The following is an 8,879-nucleotide window of genomic DNA, read 5'->3' as shown; positions in this document are numbered from 1 at the left end:
CAGCAGGTGCGTGTCAGCTCTTGCATGAAATATACAGGTAAAGAAGAGCAATTTAAACAAAAGCCTGAATTGTGAGTATGGTAAAAGTATGTAATAACAGCTCAACAAGAAGCCCACTTGAAAGCAAGCAGGAGACTTGGCACTACAAGTATGTGCTAATTATATGAGGGAGATTTGTCTGAATGTACAGTGTGTAATTTCTCTACATAGGATAAGGAAAATGGGACGTTTCTGTCTAAGAAACCATGGTGCTTTTGTCTCTGACCTGTGGCCTCAAGTTATTCCCTTATGTCCTTTAGAACACAGAGAGTGGCTTTAAAACATAACTGGATCATGCTCTTCACCCAACTCATGCTGCTAGCTATGAGTTCCTGAGCTCACAAAAGTGGGTGACTCTCTGCAAATGACGTATGAAGGCTGTAGCTGACCCGCAGTGCATCCATTTCTGTTTTCCTCTTAATGCTGGGTTGTGAGGGCAGAACTCCTGTTTTACATGGTGCCTTACAGAGCTCACAGTGCAAACACAAAAAGATGGAGGGTGGGGGAAATGTTTGCAATGACAGGACTGGAGTCATGCGGGAGCTGAGTCTTTGCTCTGCCACAGAAATCCTGGGGCTATTTCCAATCTCTCATGCAATTGCCCATCTGTAGCAGAGTCTCATATGTTGTGTCTTTGGGGGGATCTCTTTTTCTTCAAAGAGAAGAAAATAACTGCAGACAAGGTTGTAAACATGAAGATGGGGAATTACTTACTTAAGATATATCTGACTGTCACTGTCACAGGAGCATTTATTCCTCTGGAAAACAAAATAACCAACTGAGCCAATGTTTCCTCCCAAACTGGGTTGAAGCAACCATGGTATTATTTTCTTCCCTCCCTTTTTGGCCTGGTAACTTTCAAAGTTTGAGAGACCTGTTTCAGTGAATAGATGTGATCTAGACACTGCTTTTACAGTAAAGTCTGGTTCTCAAAATTCCCCTTTGTCAAATTAATTTGTTTAGTAGAAATAGTAAGCTATATATATAAAGAAATAACTGACAACATATGAATATGAATAATATGAAAAGTATGAATTATGTTTATTGGTAAAAAACCGCCCAGCACACTGATTTTGTGTTATTTATTCACCCAATACCACATCTCACAAATACTCACAATCCAAGTTGTGACAAAGAACATGACTGAAGCTAATGATATTGTACTTATCCCCCACCCAGCTAAAAATTTAACCATTGATGAAAAGGTCTGCTTTCAGACTTGTTTCTTATGCCATGTGGCTCCTATCAGTGAGAGAAAGTGAGAACAGGGAAACAAGCTCAAAATTACTGTTCACATGTAAGAAATTTGATAGAACCCACTTTTTCTTCTTTGCTTCACTGTCTAGTGAGCTAACCATAGAGCTTGAGCTCAACCATGCCATGCCGAAACAGTGTGCACACTTTTCTACCTCGTTGGTTGTTAGGTTCTAATGTGTAATTGTTATCACAATTTCATTGCATAATACTTCTTTTAGCACTGAGTAGCAAATGCCACTGCGGCACACAGACATGCACAAGTGACTTCACTTTTGCAATGCCAAGTGCCTTCTGTGCACCCTTCAGGGCTCAGCTATCCCTTGCAGCCCTGCAGCCTTCCACCCAAGCTGCTATGTCAGTCTTTCTCCCTTTTCCTCCCTATGCTGTTGCCTTGGGCTTCCACTTGGGCAAGTTTCAGTAGGTTCTCATAGAAAGCAGTTGCTCATAGTCTGAGAATCTCCTCTTTCTTCCTCTTGTGTTTCCTATCTGTTTGGTAACTTTAGTTTGTATAAGGGTAAAACCAAAAGTTATCAAATAGAAAAGCAGATAATAATCATGTAAATAACTTGTAAGCATTACCAGCCATAAATATGCATGAAGTGGAGTGACTGACACGTACCACCTGTGACTGCTTAAATGTGATACTGTCAGCACTGACAGCATCATATACAGGAACAACCAAGAGCCTAGCTGGGTCCTAAAACCAAGGGCAGAGTTGACAGAGGAGAAAGACTGACAAGAATAATTATAGTCATTTTCCTCATCTTCACTGTTTGCTGACTCTGGAAAGGACACTCTTCTGGGGGCCACATTGCTTCACTTCTTGGCTGGCCACTTGTCAGGCACTTCCTTCTCTTTCTCTTCTCTTTTTTCCTACAGTAACTTGAAGTTGATGTGTGGACCCCACTGAAAAAACTCTGTGCAGGTAAATGTGTCTCAAAGAGGTGTGATGATACTGTCCCCAAACAGTTGGCAAGGTCTTATTCTCAGCCCCTGGTAGAAATGGTGGGAAGCAGAGCTACAGTTCCCCCTCCCTCCCCCCCCCCCGTAAAAGACACTGACTCTATGTATTATTGCTTGAGCTTGCTATATTTAGTTAGTTAGAGCTTAACTTTGCTATTCAAAGCACCATCTGATTCTAGGACAGAATGCTGCACTGAACTAAGATTAAGCAACACTCCAGTATATGGACTATATGACTATATGGATTATATGGACATTATATGGACATTATATGAAGATTCACTGGGTTTGATTTTTGTCAAAGTTTTAAGTGTTCAGGCTAACCTTCTTCCAAACCAAGTCTCTCCCTGACAATAAAGCATCGTGCCCTCTGATTATTTCAGTGGTCCAAATAAATATGACAGGCCCTGGTGCTCTATCACCTAGAAGTACACACCCTCATTCCTGTTCTGGAGCAGGGTTTTTATACCAGGACCGAGGGAAGAGAGGTGAGAGGCCGCAAGGCACAGACACAGATTTTTAAGTTGCCGCAAACCTGTTTATCTCACACTCCGATGTGCTGCCTGCTCCCTCTGCTGGCACCGCCTGCTCCAAACTCCGGCAGAGGACCTAGAACTGCTGAACAGGTGGAAGAGAAGATATCTAAACGGAGCCCTTGAGCACATAAGGGTTACATTTCTTTCGCAGTACAATGAGCCATCAGTCCTGCTCACTACTGTCAGCAGCCTTCAGATCGTGTCTCTCTTATGTACAGCTTGGAGCTGTTCTATTCATTTATCATCCCCCAGAAAACCTGTACCTTTCTCTCCAGTTACTCACAGTAGCAAAACAGTCACAGTTTTTTTAGTCACTTCATTTTTATGGGCCTCAAAATCGGTGAAATGAGCAATAGAGAAAAAAGAAAAACACTTCTGACCTCATGTAAAAATCCTACGCAAAAGGCAAATATCTGCAATAATTCTTCTACTACAGCATCCATTGTAGGTCTTGTCCTAACAGTGCACAGCAGCCTTTTTTCAATAGTTCAAGATCATCATCCTTTTAAAATAACATCTGATAGGGGTGGTCAATTCATACAAGCTTTGTGAAAACCAGTACAGGACAGAAAAAATACTGTTTGTCTCCCAGTCAGAGGAAAGTTAGTGCTGACTTCAGCTCTTACCGTACACCAGAAACATGGTGAGCATCCCCTAATCCTGGGATCAGAACTCACATCTCATTAGATATCAGGTAATTTATAGTAGAGAAAACATTATAAGAAATAAAGTTCTATTAGGTTTACATCTCACAGTAACACAGGACAGTCTGCAGTCAGGAAAACAAAAGTGAAAATGATGAAAGCTGTCCTTGAAACACCAGAATTTTGGGACATAATTTTTCTTTTAAGTCTTACAGCAAGTTATTTAAAAACCCCATGTTTGCTGTTGGGTATTGTAATCAACCTGAGTTGTGACTTCTGTAGCAATTACAAAATCTATTGATCTTATACTGCAGCAATGAAAAATGGTGTTTTAAAACATCATTGTAGTTACGTAACAAAAACCAGTATTTTGCTAGTGTTTATTTAACAAATAAAAATTTAACTATAGCAGCATCATTTCAAGACTCAATGTTAGCACCATTCACCTATAATAGTAGAATTTCCTAACGTGGAAGCCATGAATGGCTTTAGCTCATCTAAAAAGAAGAAACAGAATCATCAGAAAATGAAAAGGACATAGGCTGTGCACAGGAAACAGTAATATCCCTAGACTAAGATTTTTGAGTTCTTTTGAAATTCTGTTTTGAAATACACCTTACAGTTTTATCCACATGATAAAAATGCTAAATCAGACTCTGTGATTAAATGTCCTACAATTCCAATATCTGAATTTTACAAGGTATTTCCATATACCTGTATCTATCTATATTTCACAATATGGAAGCATTTTGCTGTAAAGGAGGAGGCTGATAATGGAAATAGAATTTACTTTTCCAGTCCATTTATAAAAACATTTCTGAGGACTTGGTTATAATGATTAACTTAATGGATAACTTCTTTTTTTTCATGATTGATCTGTTCTCTTCTGACTCCATTTTGAAGTTTGTTAAAGAAGGTTTGGAGATGTTTTGACTAGTGATACTTGTGGAAGTCACACTTACAAAAAAGTGTGGCAATTTAACATCATGAAAGTTCTGACATTGACTCCTGTCCAACTTAACCAGTAAATACGTTTTCTGGAATGAGAAAACACTCCATAAGAGGAATGAATTACATCAGATGCTGTATGCTGTTACTTAATGAAATTATTAGATTATGACTGATTTAACTAAGAAAAGACCATATGACTCCGATCACTCAGGGGAGATTAAAAAAATCAGGTTATTTTCCTACCAAGTCATCCTGGTAAAAGCAGTGACACAGGAAACACCGCTCGGAGATGTGCAGAGCAGAAGCCCAACACATTGACTGGATTCTTTCTGAAGCTAGCCTGGCTGCTAAAATGTCAGCAGCTGGTTAATAAAAGCAGGGCAAGCTTTTGCACTCTTCCTGTTCACAGGACATGAGAGTGCAGAAAAATCCAAGCAGTTCTTGCCTACCCGTTCCCTTGAGCCACAAGAAGCCGAAAGCTCCTCCAATCCCAGATCACAAAGCCAGAAGCAGCAGAGGCTTTCCTGGGCACCGGTACCTGCGTCCCCTGACAAAGGCCTTTGTCCCTCACCTGTGAACATTTTCACAAAGTCGGCACTCGACATGCTCATAACCACGTCAGCTGTCACAGGAGGCTTTCCGAAGCCAGCGCTCCCACCCTTGGTCTTCAGGTCAATATACCAAGTGCCTCCACCATCACCTGGACGAGAGCGAAGCGAGCTGAGAAGGCAGCAAAGAGCGCGGTGCCCTCCCTCTCTGTTGCCCCCGCCGGACGGCCGCAGCCGTGCGCCTTCGGAGCGCTTCCATGGCAGTCCGCACGCCGGCGGATGCTCTGCAAGAAGCCACCTCTTGTCCCCCGCGACGCCCCGAGCACCACGTGCTGGGGACGTGGCCAGGAGAGCCCAGAGGCTGCGCTTGGCTCACACAGCTGGTGGCAGCTGGCGCTCCTCCCGCGGCCCCGAGAGCGCCCTGTCGGTGGCCACAGCACCCCGGGGCGGGCGGCAGCGCCGGGACAGAGGCTCCGTGTGCGGCACGAGGGGCAGCAGCTCCCGGCGCCTGCCCAAGGGGGCCCGGAGAAGGAGCATCCCACAGAGGGCAAGAGGAGCTGCCCTGCTTGGGACCGGCCTCCAAAGGCTTCTGTTTGAACATACCCGGTGCCTTTTGCTAGGCAAGGCTGCACAAGCGATGCTCTTACCAGATAACTCAAACTGAAAGACACCTTGAGTACTTCTCACATACTCTTCAGTCATTGCCCCTTGAATAACTCTGAATGTCTCTGCAACAGGACCCGATGGCTCGGCTGCAGCAGATTCTGTCTTAACCTTGGCTCCATCTGCTCCTTCCTGCTGAGATCTGCTTAATTTCTCATCCCCTTTGAATGCTTGCGCAGCACCTCCAAGAAATTAATTCTTCTGCAAAGGCTTCTAAACTCTAAATCAATTTACTGCTTTTGTTGCCAACTTTTGGAACTCTCTAAATAAACAGGGACAAGAGGTAAGGTCAACGTGAGAGAATTCACACATTGAAATCTACATAAACCTGCCTATCTAATACATAGTTAGCCCCTCTCTACTGCATAACTGCTTAACTTGAGCAACCTTATGCAGTACGTGTCACTGCACCTGCATGGGCCTCTTCGGTACTCTCTAGTGGTTGGTCCCTGGTGGTGGTTTGGGGAGATGCCCCCTACTCAGTTTCAAGCAAAGTTCAGTTCAGGACGTGCAGAACCTCAGGCTGAGTGTCAGAGAAGATGTCATCTTCTCAGACAACTGCCAGGCAGGTCATAAAATACAAAAGCTTCCCAAAACATTGAGCAACATCTGTTTAACCCACCTGATAGCATCTTTTGACAAATAAAAGAGGGGTTAAAGAGGAGAATGATATCATCAACTTCTTCCATCTGCAACAGAGATCAAAGGAAGGGCCAGGGACAGCAAATTCTGCTTCAAGACTCAGAGCTTAAAGATCCAGAGAATTCTACTTAAAATACAGAGAATTCTGCTGAAATACATCAACTTGACCAGCATTTTACTTTACCCCAGTGAACATGCACATTTAACAAAGGACAGCTTTTGCAATTTACAAAGCAAATCAAGTTGAACAGTCCTAAAAATGCTGTTGAAAGTCTCCTAGGTGTCTTCAGTATCAAAAAATGCTTAGGTCTCTTCTGTGAGTCCCTACAAAATAACCTGCACTGGGAGCCCAGGGAACTAACACCATCCATCCCTGGCAGAACGGCCCTAGGGTGATGCTCAAGGGGTATTTTCAACAGAAAGGAACACTTCCAACTTTGCCTCCTCTGTCCTTGCCTTATCCCTATTTTGGCACTCATATAAAACCTGTTCTGGAGAGCATTCTTAGTTGCTCTCCAACTTGACACACTGCAACTCTGAAAAAGCAAAAGCAAGGCTTTAAAAAAAAAAAAAAAACCAAAACATTTCTGTATTTCATCTAAGAGACTGTAAATCATGTAAATTTCATCTAGGATGCAAGACAGACTGGTTTTGATATAATTCAGCAAGGCAGATCATATGACTCTCCTGCAAAATGTGCTATTTTCCATTCGATTTCTTTTTCAGTAATATTCACCAGTGACCTTCACTATAAGAAAGGATTCTTCAAAATAAGGTACTGATCATAAACCATTAATGTTTCAAAGTCCAGTGGTAGGTAACATTCTTTCACTAGCTTTAAGTACATAGGGTCTGCAGCCACTTCCATATATCTCACCCTCCAAATGAGAAAAGAGGTTTTGGCAAATAGCTTGAATGGAGTCCAAATTCTTGGACTTTCAAGAGAAAATTCTTCGTTTTTCAAGAGAAAAACCAAATCAATCCACTTGAAATCCAGAGAGCTTTCCATATCACCAGAATTGATCAACTTGTATATACAGTGGTTTTCCTACTACATCTTTCTATCTTCACTGCTACCATCAAAACTAGAAACCTTTCAAAGGTGCAAAGAAAAAAAGTTTGAAGTTGAGAAACCATGTCTTTTGCCGGTATGTAGTAAAAAAAGAAATAGTTATGAGATGGGGAATTTAAACCAATTTAATTAATTATCATTTAATATAACTGTGTAATTATTTTATTACTAAGAAATAAACAAAAATTCACCTCAACTCTTCCTCACAAGCCTTATTTGTTTCTAATAAATTCTTATTTTTTCACCAAACTTGGGAATTGATTTTACTAGTAGTATATCCATGAGTGTCCTTAACATTAGTTGTTAGATATCCAAATGTTATTTAATATTCCAATCAAATAGTGGTGAGTTTAAAATTAGTATTTTAACTACAATGGTTCTCCTGCTAAAAACTATCTTCTTAATATGTTGAAATAACAGCAATATTCACTAGGGTGCACACTTGTTAATGAACGGGGGAAACAATTTCATGCAGACCATGGGATGGGCATACCAGTGAACTATGCCCCATGCGTGCTGTGTGATCTTGCACAAGTGGTTTTCCTCAGTTTACCTCCCTTCCCAACTTTTCACGTTTCTACCTATTTCTATATTCACATGGATATATATTCATTAAAAGAAGTGCTCTAAGACTTGAGCGATGCCAAAAGGTTAAATGTCACTCAAAAACACGGGAGGCTTGCAGTGAGGCAGTAAGTGTGCTGGAATTGTCCCATGGAAGACACACAGTGTTTTCAGAGCCGACTGCTGGCCTGAAAGATCTTCTCAGTGTCTTGAGGACACCCAGAGCCCCGCTGACAGTGCTCGCTAGGACCTTGCCCGCCACCTCCTCCCGCCCGGCGGCGTTTCCTCATCCCCTGCCCGGGCTGCAGCCGGGTCAGCCCCGCCTGAGGGCTGGCAGTGAGGGCAGCTGGCGGAGGGCGGCACTGGCGGAGCGCGGCACGGGGCGCTGCGCCAGCCAAAAGGCTGATGGGCGAAACAGCCGGCCCCGCGAAATCAAACGAGTCGTTCCTGAGCGAGAAGGGCGCACCACGTTCGCCTGCGAGTAGCTGGGGGGTCAGGGGCTCAGCTCCGGGTGAATGCTGCGCCATCGGAGGGAAGGGCATTTGGGAGAGCAGAGGGGTCCCCCCTCGCCAGGACCGCGGGGTTTCTGCATTGTAGAGAGCAGAGCACTGGACTGCAAGCAGGGGTGCTCAGCCCACGGCAATCCCGTGCTCCCCCGCTCAGCACCCGGAGTGAGGGAGGGTGAGCCGCATAACCGAGCACCAGCAGCACTGCTGAAACCCAGCGCTCGAGCCTTCCACCTTCTGTAGCGCTGTTCAAATGCTTTCTGCCCCTCATGCTACAAAAACCTTCGAGGAGGTAAACTGACCCTCCTGACAAAGAAAAAAGCGCCGTCACTCCAGTTCCCCTATTACGTACTGAAGAGAAGGAAAAAAAATACAACACTTGAGGGAAAGAAGGTTGAACCATGATGCCCAGGGGCTTCTCCTGCAGGTACTTCGGTGCATGGTTGAAAGCGGCAGCTCTCTACACACAGACACAATGGCTCACTTCCATGGAG

This window comes from Coloeus monedula, assembly GCF_965178545.1.
Source record: "Coloeus monedula genome assembly, chromosome: Z".
NCBI classification, from domain to species: Eukaryota; Metazoa; Chordata; class Aves; order Passeriformes; family Corvidae; genus Coloeus; species Coloeus monedula.
The sequence above is the reverse complement of the archived record's forward strand: the minus strand, read 5'-3'. Positions refer to the sequence as shown.